The following is a 15,510-nucleotide window of genomic DNA, read 5'->3' as shown; positions in this document are numbered from 1 at the left end:
ATGCAAAATAAATTACAATAATTGGCAATAGCTCCCAAAATGCAAGACACATAAAATATAATAACCCAAAAAATGGTCGGATCGGGAACTTTGGGCTCAGGTGCCCAATCTAGTCGTGTGCAAAATCTAGTCGGATCCCCTCCAAGCTGCATAGCAAACAATAAACCTTAAATCGCAATGCATACTATATAAATCTCAAATTATATAAATTGTAGAGTATTTGCACGTCAGCCATATGCTTTCGTTGTTTTAACTATGTGCTTAGTTTCGAGTATCCACGCATAAGTCCCTTGATAACCTATCGAGCTGCTTGAGTTCAGTTTTGTTGGCAGGTGTATTTACTTTTGATTTCTCAATCTGGCTCCAATCTCTGCACTGTTGTGCTGTTTTTCATTAGAGCCAAGACGAAAAGTTTCTTTCTTTTTTTTTTTTTCGTGAAAATTTATTAGCATAATGCGTAAAGATATCGCGTTCATTTGAAAGCTTCTCCAAGTGCCCGCCTTGGACTGCCTGGTCCCTTATGACCAGAATGCCACCCAGCAGCAGCTGGAGCTGTTCCGTCTCCCTATTTCATTGTTTCATTATGTTAATAAGCTGGGCGGGCAGCGTAATGAAGCCTCGCAGCCCTGAGTCACAGCTCTCCAAAAATTCACTCGAATTTCAAATATCCAAGTTTATTATGTCATCCCAGAGCAGGACCAACGGCGACGACACTTTGCGACAATGGCGCCATAAAGTTTATTCGTGTACGCAAAATACGCACTTGACAGGAAACGCCAGGAGTAAAACACCAGCACCGGGCATCGTTGGCAGGATGCAGGGTACCCGCTGCCAGAAGGGGTAATGAGCAGCTGCAGCAGCAGCAAGAGCCGTAGCAGGCGCCGTCCACTGTCGACTCTAGTCATATAAATCGACATAATTATTTCGGCAGCGCTTCTCGCCTCGAAAGTGTTTCAGTTCAGCAAATTGGAATATTTGCATAAATTACGCGTTCGGTCAATACTCGCCCAGAGAAATTCATAGAGAGGAATGTGAACTGTAATCGAATGGTCAAGAAGTACGAAGGGGCAACAAGTATAGAAGAAGTTCGTAACTGGGTTCTTCTAGCCGCTTGGCCATGTGGGAATGTATTTGGGAAAAGAAAAATGTATCTCTATGCATAAAGCTAAAGGCATAGCCCAAACCGAAAGACCTAGAAAGCAGACATTTTCATTGTATGGAAATTCCACCCGCTTGTGTGGAAAATTCGCGAAAAACGGTTGAATGAAACTTTTTTGTTTAGCTCTTATCTGCCTCAAACTCATTTTCAAAGATTTTTGTTCAAATTCATTTGAGGGGTGTTTCACACTTTTTTAAAAATATATACCTCCTAGGTGGAAATGGATGTCAAAGATTTGGTGGGTGAAGTTTCGCGCTCAAATTTATTTGAGACGTATTTCAAATTTTTCGCAGAATCAAGGAATCAAGTTGTGTCCGATTTGATTCAAACTAATTTTTAAGGCACTTAAGAACTTATATAAAGATGACAGGGAAATTTGTAAAGTTTAAACAAGCAGCATTCACGAGCTCCAATTGTTGTTCAGCTTTAAAAATAACGTAAGCCAATTTTTGTACCTCTGTTTTAAGCCAGATATTGTAAAAAATAAATCAAGAAAATTCACAACTCGTGAAATAAAACTATTCAATTGAAAAATTAGAAATGATCAGCAATCATATCTTGTCTCGCGTCGAGTGGCGTGAATAATGGTGTTTCTGCTGGTTCTATAAACCAAGGAGGTGCTTCATCAATTATTGGGGTGGCGAGGTTTTCTAATTAATTAAACATTTGTAAAACCAAATATATCAAATTGCAAAAACTATATGGAAAAGTGTCTCTCCAGCTGTGCAGCCCAAGAAGAGCAAGCTTTCTCTCAACAATGGGCACAGAGTGTACTGATTCCGATCTGAATAATTGCTGCCAAGTCTCAACGTAAGAGAGTGCAAGCCATGCAAAATAAAGCATTACGCCTAATCACGGATTGTCCATGGTACGTCAGGAACTTAACTCTGTATGTATACATGAATCTGGCAGTTGTCGATGACCAGATCGCCTTTCACTCGCGCCAATACAACGTTCGACTGTTGGCTCACAGCAATCACTTGGTCAGAGTCCTGGCTACGGCTACACCTATCCGGCGGCTCATAAGGCGCCACTACCACAAGGGAGTTCAAGGCGCAGGAGGCGCCAGTAGGTCATCTAAGGCCGTAATTCATTACTACATAAGTAGCTTAGCTCTGATATAATTTTTGTAATACTGATTATTGTACTAGAACTAAAGAATTTCCATGCTGGCATGTCAAATTTTTAGCTTAGAGTGCTGGAATGACTTGAAATATCAATTTTAAGCAGAGTTGTTTTTCTCTCCAGTTAATAATAGGATTTGTAAAATGAGTTTTTTTTGCTGATAAAGATTATTATCCAACACGAAACTCTCTTTTGGATAACTCTGCAATCAACGAACGAAGCTAGCAACCAATTTTCGTGAAGTTTTCAGCTAAATACGTATTAAGGAAAAATATCTCTGCGCGCCCAATCAAGAACCCCCACCCCTCCCCCTGCCAAGGACGGAGCGCAACAAACAATTATAAATCTGTACAAAGAGGCGGTACGGCAGCATTTTTGGTTTTGAAAAGTTTTACACTTTGTGGGCCAAGGGTGTCCGGGGTTGGACCCCAAATTGAAATCCATTTGCCAAAGGGAGGAAGCAAACCGAATGGGCGGCGGGGTAGTGCAAGAGGCAGGCGAATGCCCAAAGAAGATTACCTCATTAATTTCTATTAAAATTAAAATAAGTTTTGCGCTTTTTGAAAATGGCCCACAAAGAGGCACAAAACGTGCCAACCGACGCACAGGCATAAAATAAATAAATAAATAAATAAAAGAGCTTCTGAGAGGGACACAGGGCGAACCAACTGATGGACATTGGACATGGGCCAACGGCGTCCGATGGAAGGGACAGTTCGTGTGCGCTGGGTTGAATGACTTTGTGGTACATTGAAAAGCGAACGAACACAATTTCCTACTTACAACACATTTTGTAAATATTTAATAGGTGGCCAAGGACAAGGCCTGCTCCTGCCTGCCGACGGCTGGCCCTGCTGGGCATGCTTGGGCTGCGGTTCGGGTCCATCATAACCGCAATTGAAAGTTATTAGTCGAGCTCAGTTGGCGTCCAGCTGTGTCTAATGATTTTTCTCCACGTTTGCCTTCACCAATTTTTTACGCTCGGCTGAAGGTGTCAGCGTTTTCGGGGTCGTTTTTAAATGCTGAGTGCGAGTCCATCCATTCCCTCAAATGAAACTAAGTAAAACAGCAGCAGCACATTGATAGGTTGAATTTTAAAAAATAATAGTATTTTTAAAGATATTGTATGGGTAACAACTTTTCACAAAGTGCCAATGGAATGCTGGAAAACAACACTCTACCTGATTTAATAAAACATTTCATTTATAAAATGGAATAAAAGAACTCATCTTTGCTTGAGCTTAATCCAATTACAGGCAGCTGCAAACTGGGTTTGAACCGAATCAGAACAAAGCCCGAATCCCAACTAATGAAAAAAACCTGAAGACATCATATGCTTCGAGGACTATTCTTTTGGATAGATTACGAACTACTATTTCAGTAAATAGAAGAAGCCGAACTCGTAGTAGCTTTTACTTACCACATTTGAGCTTTGGCATCTCGTCCGCTCTCGGTACACACTGTCATCCCGGTTCTGGCATTGTGCTAAAGCACTTTGATGTCGTTTTTGGACAGATTGCAACGGCTAAACACTCAAGAATAAAACAAAAACATAAAATATCCATCCAGAGGAAAACAAAACTGAAATGAAAGGACATTTTGCACGCGCTGTCGCCTTAATGACGACGATTAAAATGCGCTCCACAAAAGTTGCGCGTCGTAACTAGAGCGCGGGGCATGAGCATGGAGCATGGTGCTGCGTGCTGCGAGGGGGGCTGGGGGCAGTGTTTAGGGTACTGGCACGCAGGTGCAAGGCAGTCGCTAATACGGTGGCAGCTTGCGCAGGGGCGTGCTATATGTATGTGGGGTAGATGGCTGGCATAGGGTGACACTTTGTGCGATACATGAAAAACTCATAAAGCAAAAAGGAAACAATTATAAATACAAGTGCACATACATACACACGCGCGCACACACATGTGTATGAATGGCAAAAGGGGCTGGGGCGCATAAGGGGTTGGGGCTGCGGTTGGGGTTGGGTCTGGGTCTGGGTCTGGAACTGAATTGCAGGCGAGTTATTCACAGATGTTTGAAGGATTTCTGTTACAATTTGTTTTGCGGCGCTTCACTTTAACAAATGCCTCGCTGTCTGCGTCGCTGTCGGCGTCGCTGTCGACGTCGCTGTCGACGTTTGTTGCTGCTTTCCTTTTATTTCCTTTTATGGCTTTTCTTCTGCTGAAGAGTGAAATTGTTTCCGCCGCACTTAACGATGCTGCGCTCTGCTTCTTCTTACTCGTCTGCACAAGCGCCCACCCCCCAGCCACCCCGCCCATTTACCCTCGCGCAGTTGATGGCAAACATTTCCGCAGCTCGTCGCATAATTTAATGCAAATACCCCAGCAGCCCCCCTCCTCCTTGTACACAATATTAACGTAGTACCCCAGCCCCGTACACCTAGTCTAGTCTCACCCACTAAATATCGATTTTAATAAGAGCAACATTTCTTTTTTTGTGCATTTCGCTGGCGTCTCGCCTCGTCCTTGGACTGACCTTTGCGCTGGCTGCATTGCCAGCTTTGCTCGCAGCTCGCAGCTCCCAGCTCCCAGTTCGCATGGGTCCTTGAGAGCAATTGCAAGGCTTTTCTAGCTTTGTCATGGCATTCAAATGTTCGAGTGATTTGTCAAATAGCGGATTTTCATTGAGAAGTCTATTGCATTTCTTATGTCAAGACTATTGATGCTATTTATAAATAAATATATAGTATATATATACATATAATTAATTGTGAGCTCTTCAAAGTTGAATAGGACACCTTTTCTTTTGTCTTTCAATTAGGTGAAACGAAATGTAATGAGACCCAAGCCAACATTGTAATTCACAACATTGGCTCGCAATATATATGAATTAATGTGAAATTCTCAACTATGCTAATTATGAAAGTCTACAACAGCTGATGTGGGCACAGTTTGCAATTCGGGAAAGGCTTGCACATGAGGGCTTCCAATTGCAAAACCTTGATTAACTTCAAGAGTTGCTTATTTAACTGTCAGTTGTAATTGAAATCGTTGTAACAATTTAAATTCACCTCGAATAGTTATAAGCCAGCGTCAGAGCCAAACTGACGGCTCCGCCTGACCCCAAAACTCACTCGCACTTGTGAATTTTCACACGCAAGCAAACAATGACTGTGTGTGTGTGTGTGCGTGTGTGTGTGTGTGAATTTGAAGGATAAACAAGCAGACTGACGTGGCACACACGTGAAATACACGAAACGCAAATGAACGAAAACCTTGTGAATGATAAGCATGCAGCTGAAAAACCTGCCGTTCGAATGGAGTGCGGATGCGAATACGGAACTGCTGCTATACGGTTGAATTAGGCAATTTGGGCGGAGGGAATGAGTAGGCGGTGGCGGGGGTAAGGGCAAAAACGAAAAGAAACAAGATGTACAAAAATCGAATTTCAAATATCAGAGAAACGAATTTAAATATTCGAATGCGAAAAGGGATAAGCGCAACGTTTTTATGCAAAATAGGAAAAACATTTTTGCGCAAGGGGCTTATAGCGGATTTATTTTGGCAACACGGTACCCCCCCGTGACACTCAAGCCGTGCCGAAGCCCAAGCCCAATCCGCCCACAAACCCTGCACAGGAAACACAACCAGAAAACAAACACAAATACACGCAATCCAAATATTAACGTGCAGACTCTCAAAAAGCAGATACAAATTCAAAAAAATAAAAAATAAAAGACAACAACAACAACTCAAAACACTGCAGGGCGGAGAAACTGAATGTGGTTGGAGGCGGAGTTGGAGTTGGAGCTGGAGTTGGAGGTGGTAGTTTAGATTGTTAGATTGAAGGATGCGTGCGGGCGCAGTTGACAGGCTCAGACCTGCACGGCACACAGTTTGAAATCAAATGTGATGTGAGTCCTAAGCTCACATCAAAATGGAAAGCCAATAGGATTTTGGTAGGGCATCCAAATAGTTATCGAATGGGCACCCGTCCGCACGGTGTATATTCTCTGCAAAAGTTTTCCCTTCCGTATACGCAGCCAATATTTCGTTGCCGAATCGTTAAAGGAATTATTGATTGCTCCAGCAGCTGCAATCAGGCTTAGATTTTTGATAAACTTTTGTAGGATTACGAGCATCAGACAATTTTGAAAGCTAAAACTTGAGGGATAACGTATCTTACAAAGCTGCAAGCCGTTTTATAATCAAAACTAAGGCTAAATAGAATCATAAAAAATGCATGTGTTTCCTAGAATTATATACAATTAATATATAACTATCCGACATATATATTGCCTGCAACAGAAAGACGGGCCGATGTAAATTTTCATGTAGATAGCTTTTGAACTGAGGAACTGGTTTGCATAGAAGCAGACAGCCGGACAAACAGGGCGTGGCTTTACCAAAGACAATATAAGAATAATTTTTTGAAAATTGAGAACGAAAACCTAATCAGTATCATTGTGCTCTCTCTTAGCCGAAAGAGTGAAAGCGTCAAAAATAGAATTTAATCTCAGGTTCGGCAATTCTGTTTGTATGTCTGTGAATATACAAACATATCAGCATATTTGAATGTGTTGACATTCAATGCTTTGGCTTTTGCTGGCAAAACATACATTTTGTTAGTTTTCTAGCACAGACCCCGACCTATCCCAAATTAGTGTTCTCATATGAATGTATGTTTTCCACTGATGTTAGTTTGGTAGAAAATCTGTATACTTTAGTCGGTGCAAATATTTACATAATTCTCTAAATTAAATTAATATTATTTGTATTCCCCAATTAAGTATTAAAATTACCCATTAAAAATGGGTAAAAAGGGCACAATTTATTTGTGCAAAAATATGTTACAGCCAGCACAACGATCTCAAAAAGTGAATATATAACATATTCTTGATCAGGACGACGAGCTGATTCGATCTATCCACTAGAGAACCTTTTTTTGTTTATTTTGAACATAGGGATTTTTGAGAAAATATGGTTTGGTTTTGGAATTTCGGCTCGTTTCGAAACTAGTTTTTAGTCTCGAAAAATGAGTTGACAACGAGAAGCAGCCAAAGCTAATAAACTTTCTTCTTTGCAATCTATCAACAGTTCAGTGAAGTTTACTTAAAGCCTGATCTCTGCCTTTTGCTTATTTATATTGACTTCCTGACCTACTGATAATCTTTCAAAATTTACCGAAACATTGGGTACCCGGGCCTCCGAATGATTGCCGTATTTCAGTCTATTTACGTGTGTGCTGCGTGCAGTTGAGATTCGCACTTTAATTTCAAAATCAAAGTGCTGTCAAAATGAAATGTGTTTTGCTTAAATATATTCTATTTATAAGCCTAATACTGATCTTAGCTGAAGCAGCGGCTAACGAAAATAAGGTTAAAATTGAATTTTTATCAATGTTTGTGGGCACTGCAGAAATAAAGCGTAGTCTTCTACGACAACCAGAATAGCAGAGGAGCAATGTGGAAAGTACATCTATAAAGCTGTGACACCATTATTAAAGTATATACATCAGATGAAATTAAAAGCAATAACAATAAAGTTAAACGTAAAGACAGACAAATCAAGAAACTGCAGGAAAAACTGAACCAACACAATGAACAGGTCGTCGATGAACTGAGAGCTCAGAATGAATTCCACAAATAGACTATTATTGAGCTTATGAACAATGTTTTATCAATAAAAGAGGACATGGGTATACTTATTCTCAATTCCTTGAAATTCCAAGACTATGAAGAGCAGCTGGGGAAACAAAAGAAGCTAATTGATCAATAGGACCAACAAATATCCGAAATCAACACTTTTGCCAAGAAACTAAAAAGCTGAGAAGAGAAGCCCGTTTACAGTGAATGCACCGCCCTTGCTGATGCTCCGGGTATTTATAAAATTGAGACGGATCCAGAAGGTCCGTTCGATGTGCTTTGTGATAGTGCGACAGCAGGTCCTGGCTGGACGGTTATCCAACAGCGAATCAATGGCAAAGAGGACTTCTATAGGGATTGGGCCACTTACCGCAACGGATTTGGTGCCTTTGATGGTGACTTCTTCTTAGGACTTGAGAAGATTCATAACTTGAAGAGAGCTGTACAGACATATGGAAGGATTTGATGACATCATCAAATACTACAGATATGAACAATTTGCCATCGCTGGCGAAAACGATCAATACAGAATGAGAATCTCTGGTAAGGCTGTGGGCAATGCAAGAGGTGATTCGTTCCACGACAATCAGACAGTCGACTGATCCTTGCTATGGAAGCTTTATGATACAGTGGTCAGATGTTGATAGGATTTTGCTTAGATATGAGGAGCATAGGGAAACTAATAAATGCCGAGATAGACAAGCTATATGATATAGACGTCAGATTCGGCCGATTCCGATATATGTTCTGCATCCAATAGTGCAAGTTTTATGACGACAGCTTTAAGACTGAGAGACAGACAAAGTGAAGGACATTGCTGATGGACTGTTGATACTGATCAAGGATATATATACTTTATGAGATCAGAACTGACTGCTTCTTTGCGTTGAAAATTTCGAGACGAAACTATAATACCCTCTGCAAGGGTATAAAAATATGAATTTCAATTACAACGGAATATAAAACATTAAAACATGTGCATATTCCTCATATGGATTTAAAAGTAAATGGCATACAATAGCCTCTAGGAATTTCAGTATTGTCAATCAGCTTACAGATTTTGTAGACCTTGTGCAACCCCTTGTTCGGGGCTATTTAGTTAGAAAGGGTTTCGGGGGCAGGACGCGAGTATTATGATTGTGATGTTGATGTTGATGAAGTGCCAGAAAAAGCAGGAAGCAAAGAGAACGAAATAACGAATGTATGAATGAGTAAGTGATGTGCCTGATGGATGGTTGCATGGACTCTAGACTTGAGGACGAAGGATTTCGTTGCTGGGCCAAACCAATATACATAGGTGCTTGCTAACGTACCCCTCCGCCCCCTCCAACGCCATCCCGGCATTTCGATAAGTGTGCGGCCTCACAGAAATTACACGCACACTTGCGCGTTTTGCTCTTCATGAAGTTGATGGATGGCCCCGGCGCGCTTGGTCCACTACTGACCACCATAACTGGCAGTTCGACTAACCCCACTCCAACTCCCCCGCGCTCACTTTTTGAGTAAAAAGAGGGGCAGTTCCGTTTGGAATGCGCCTAATGCCATGCACTTGATAAATGGCAGCCATAATGAATGGTTGTCCTCTTGCTTCTACTCCCAATCTATGGCTACAGATTAAAGTATATGAATATAAGTATATATATATATATAATATTTTCTGTCCGTCTGCTCCGAAGGAGCCTCTTTGTCTGTCGAAAGCAACAGTTCCTCAGACAGAAACCAAGCTGCAGTTTTTAGGTTGTACACGAAATAATACTTGCGATAAGATATATTGCCAAGAGTAATGGATTTCCATGTGAATAAATGAATAAATGAACTTATTTGGTGGGAACAATTAAATGGCTGCGGCACATTTCTATGCGCTGCAAGATGACCCCAACGACCCCTATCCGCTGGAGGGGCACATCAGCTCCTGCACTGGATGCACGCACTTGCTGCGGGCTGGCGGATGGAGGGGCGCTAGGAATCGAGCTGAGCAAGTTGCAGCCAATGAATCGAATGTACTTTCATATTTAGCTGCAGGCAAATGCAAATGCAACGGCAACGGCAACGGCAACAGCAAAGCATAATTACTTAATGCGCTCAACAATGTTTTGCCACTAAATTTCAGCTGAAATGCATCGTTAAATGGAGCAGACGCTGCATCAGGCCCAGACACAGATACAGATACAGGCACAGGCACATCCCCATGCCAGAGCCCGAGCCCGAGCCCGAGCCCGAGCATCGCCAGCCACCCCAGTTGGCCCACGTTGCGGAGCATAGCAATGATTATGCTCTAAGTGAAAACATGTGGAGCACAGATCGACCGAGGCAGCAGACATTCGCGTGACTCATAAGGCTGCCAGATGGTACAGATGGCCGCGGCTGATCGCCCATGGCAACCGTGGCCGCCACGCATCATCGCCAGACTGCAACTGAACAGCGAATGTAATGAGCGGGGGGTATGATGATGGGGGGGCCTAATTGACGGAGTGCACAGGTTATCCAATTTACATGCGAATCAGTTCAGTTCATGAATTATGCTCAAACACTATTCCAGATAAATCATTATTCAAGTATATTTGCCTACAGCATATGCCAAGCAAATTATTAATTTACTAAAAGTCATGTTCTAGATATTCAGAAAAATGCATACAACATTTTATTAGATACATTTACAGCAGAGAGGTTTATCGTGATCAGGTCTAAGTTTTCTCCAATGAATATTTTTATTTTTGTATATAAATGAAATTGTACTTACCCCAAAAAATGTACATGGACGATGTGTAAAACACGCTTCAACTGAATTCATACAATTGTGTTCTGTCAAGTTTCCACATTTGCGGGTGGAATTGGAAGAGCCATCTCCTTAACGATATGGAAGTATGGAAAAGAAAAAGTATTTGATATATTGATTGATATATATATAAGCTTATCGAAAATCTAAAGTGTAGCGAAAGAAGAGCTTAAATATATTCATGAAAGTTTACTAAGCATATAATTGTTGTTTAGAATTACTTTTGGGTGTACATTCCCATAATAATTAGGCAATTATGCCGAGCCACAAACAGTTCTAGGAATCCAAATGTGGCTGCTAGCCAAATATGCTATTAAGGCTAAAAGTTACCGCTACAAAGCGGATACCGAATTGTATCTCTATGCAACTAAAAGTTGTTCATTTTCTTATTTTGAGTGAATGATAAATTCAGCGAGAAAAACAAAAGAGAAACTAAATAAATAAGAATAAACGCGGTACGAGTCGAATAAAATTATGCAAATGCGAGCCATTAGAGCGTCGCTCTTTATATGCAAATTAAATGCCACGGAAATTTATATATTTTACGAGAATAATTAGGTTCGTGTGTGAAGTGGCCACAATTAAGTGACCAGAAATGATGGCTATAACTGAAATCTATAATTAAAGCCAAATAGAATTTGTAAAAGCCTCTAATAAACGGCAGCTCCGGTCCAGCTGTCAGCCATTTGAAAGGCAACAAATGAAATTAAATAACATATACTCATCAATTGAGTGTATACAAGGGGTATCTGGGGGGTCTAGTACTCGAAGTTATGTATGTCTATCTGATTGGTTCTTGATGGGAAAAACTCAGATTGATAGAGCGAAAAGCCGTTTGTTATCGATTTCAGTGTTGGTTAACGCATTCTGACACACGGTATGTTATAGTCGAGCATTTGCTAGTCAAGCATTCTTACTTATTTAATTTTGATAATGACGCTCATTCGAGGCACGTTCAGGGCGCGGTCATGGGAATGGGGCTGAGGGAATACGTACATATATCCACCACATATTCGGATACTCTATCTAAATAAAACTGTCCAATGACCATTGCGACGTGTTAATTATATTTTTGACAAATTAATTCGATATTCGACTAACAGACGCAGACGTCATTTGAATTTTAATTGAACGCGTGAACAAAAAAAGTCCAACTTAAGACAGAATTGTACAACTATCAGATGGAATATATTCGTAAGCGCATGGCAAAATTGTTGATATATTGCACTTGTTTAAGCTTGGGAACCGAGAGATTTATGAGAAATCGCTTCACTTTTGGAAAGCAATCCTTGTTGCTTCCCCAGAGCTGGCTCTCATGAGAATATGAGAAGTGCTCTGGACCCAGGGGGAATCTGTTGTTAAGCTGCGCCCCATTCGCTGTTCCCCTCCAACCGAATTGACGGCGGGAACATGGTCGGCGGCCGTGTGAAGCAGCGTACAAGCGGCGCGGGAGCCGGGGGCAACAATGCATTTGGGAGCGAGCATGGGGGCCAGCATGCGGAGGGGATGGAGGAGCTGGGGAGAAACCAAATGGTATAGCTGTTGTTATTATTGTGCGGATTAGTGTAGCGGAGGGGTTTCGCCGGCGATGCAATAAATTAAAATAATGTTTGCTCATTTAAAACTTAGGGTCTGCTACAGCTTTAGAGCAGCAGGGTCAGGCTAGGAGGCGACGCTTCGGTCGAGGGAGCGGAGCAGAGCGGAGCTGGAACAGGGACAAGTGTTTGCTTGTGCGCCGTTAATTTGTTTTTACGACACTTGTTGGTGTTTATTATTTCTGTTTGCAGCTCCCGCGTTGGCGGTTAGTCATTGGGCGGCATTGGGTGGGGGTCAGCAGCAGCAGCAGCAGTTGCTCTATCCGATGCTCCCCGGTGGGAGCGTAAGTAGTAGGAACAACAGACAATTAGATAATAACAAATTTCAGCTCCATTGTTGACACTCCAGAAATGTGTGCAGACCAAATGGAACCAGAGATAAAAACTCGATTAAAGTAGCTTCGAGTGGGAACGAGCATATAGACCATACCATAAACCATATAAGACAGCGTCTGCTGGCTGACTAGTTAAATATCTCTCTCTCTCTCTCCCTCTCTCTCTCTCTCTGCCCAGCCGCAGATTAACTCGTCATGAATCTTAATTAGCAAAAGGAGAGAAGAGAAAAACCAAAAAAAAGGGGCCAACTCTGAATGTTGTTGCCTGACGTGGGGAATTGGTTGATGGACAAGCGACACTCAGACTCATTATGCAAAAGCTAGAGACACAACCCGAATCCGAGCCCATGCCTGAACCTGAACCTGAACCCGAGCCTGAACCCTATCCCATATAACATACGAGAAAAATAACAAGAATAATGCTAGAAGAAGAGGACAACAAAAAAGATTGTTTTGAGCAACAACAATGACAACTTGAAATAATAAAGCTAAGGGTCTCTCTATGCACGAGAGAAGAGCACAACAGCCAGAAAGAGAGAGCGAGAGAGCTAGAACGAGAGAGAGAGAGAGAGAGAGAGAGAGCGCGAGACACACCAAAGCAACGAAAACAAAGACCAAACATTTAAAGACCGAACTGTGTACAAACAAGGGCATCCAGTTTGAGTTTTTTTTTTTGGCTTTTGATTTTTTTCTAGCCCAACCTTTTTAAAATCAAAACAAACGAGCGTGGAATGAAGGAACGAACGCTAAACGTAAACAACACAACGCACACCCCGTCGAGCCAACAACTGTATCTGAATCTAAAGCTAAAGCCGAAGCTGAAGCTGAAGCTGAATCTGAAAGCTGAATCCAAGTCCACAACTCGCCAGCGGGAGTAGGTGTAACTCCGGTAGTGGCCTGGCCTCAAATAAGCCCCAAGCAACGAGGAGAACCAGTTCGGCCAGTTGGAGGCTGCCCGTTGTCCGATTGCCGGTTGGCTTGTTTTTGCATTTTCATCATAATAATAATAATAATAAAAGAGCTTTAAGATCAACATGTGGCGATATCGTCGCACAAAATACGAGTATATTCCCCGGTCTCGGTGCCTTCACCCAAGAGTCATCAACAACAAAGTTGCAGGCACTGGCCACAACCACCTGGTAGCCTAGGAAATCAGCTACAATTCACATGACTCATGCGCCCAAGAGTTTATAGGTTCGTATCTGATTGATAAATAGATAAAGTATATCTAAGATATCGGAAAAGGAACCTTCAGCTAGCTTTGTACATCAAATTGTTTTTTAATATAATGAAAATTTCATATATTTTCTTCTGTCTACTCTAATCTATGGTAATGGGTTCTTTCGGTATTGATTGTCCGACCTTTCTTTCAAGTTACCATCTTTATTTACAAATTTTGGAGCTACGGAAGGAGGTATCCCAAAAGTGAAAGATTTTGGGTTTGTGTATACTTTACGACAGAGTTCGGGCATAGAGACAGATAGACATGGGTAGATGTATTCGGCTGTCTATGCTGAGCAGGAGTATGGGGGAATTTATGCGGTCGGAGAAATCTCCTTCTGTCTGTTACATAAGTTCCCTATGTTGAATTCAAAGAAAGGTCGCTCTTGAATCAAAAACGCATTCAAAATAATAAGAAAAGAACAAATGTTAAAAAATAATATAATACCAGAGCCTTCTCAAGTTATCAAGTATAGGGATAAGCTGGGATAAAAGTTATTAGCTTAACTTTACCGCAAGTTATTACAACTATCAAGCGACTCTCTGGCATACGATATATAACATTTAATATAGCTCGCTTGACGCAACGAATGGCCAACGGAAAGTGGAAAAATTTCAAGCCTCATGACCTCAGCTTGGGTAGCAACAACATTGCCGAAGACGTAGACGGGCGAGGGGTAACTGCGAAGCCCTATATGATGACAAAATGGGGAAGGGGGGGGAGGAGGTATAACGAAAGCCGAAATGAAAATATTTCATCAAATGAAAGTTAATCATAGAAACGCATTCAGTAGATTTTACTACGAAGCCCCACAAAGCCATCAAAATAAGTAAAGTAAAAGCCATGCCGCCCACATCTCGTTGGCTCTCCTCCCCCTCCCACCCATCTCTCTCTCTCTCTTATTCTCTGACTAGTTCTGGTTCCGTTCTATTCTTTAAACAATTTAACAAATGACACAACGTCAATTGGAAGGCGTTCGAAGCACGTTCGTTAATTAAATTAATTGAGGCGTCTTTGGCGAGGGCCCCGCTACTTATGATGGGCCCCAGACCCGGCCAGCAGGCAAATGCCTCCATAGAGAACTGACCTACAAGCCGGAGCTCTTGGGCGCATACCAATGCACTCGTCTTAAAGCATTTCGTACCCCGACCAAATGACAGAACCGTAACTGTCACCGTCGCTCGTTGATTAGCTCTAATGTCTACCATAAAAAAGATAATAGAAAAGAACAGCTGTGTGCGAATAGCCGAAGATTCAATACCCTGGCGGATTATTCTGATGACATTTACAATAAATGTATACAATTGCAATTCTGTTGTGGAGCTTTAAACATTTTAAGTATTAGTTAACAAAGTTGAAAGCCCTCCGTCAGCCGATCCGGATTGAAGCGGGAATTTGATTAAGGAACGGCCTAAGCATAAGTCTGAACTTAACCATTTATTAATTTAAAATTATTTGTTTGTTAAAAATTATCAATTACACATTTCCTCCAAATAAAGCGCACTTTAAATAAAAATTAAAATTTTGAATATGATAAATTTAATTGAATTCTAAATTATGGGTTCATCGAGTTGTTTCATTCGTGAAATCCACCATCAAATATTATTGTTATCACGAGCTTTGTTTAATTAATAGAAAATTGATATAACGATAGATTATATTTCTTATAAGTAGTTTTTGCAACATTTACTACACATAT

Source organism: Drosophila novamexicana, unplaced genomic scaffold, assembly GCF_003285875.2.
Source record: "Drosophila novamexicana strain 15010-1031.04,08,12 unplaced genomic scaffold, DnovRS2.1 tig00000009-arrow-pilon, whole genome shotgun sequence".
Classification (NCBI taxonomy): domain Eukaryota; kingdom Metazoa; phylum Arthropoda; class Insecta; order Diptera; family Drosophilidae; genus Drosophila; species Drosophila novamexicana.
The sequence above is the reverse complement of the archived record's forward strand: the minus strand, read 5'-3'. Positions refer to the sequence as shown.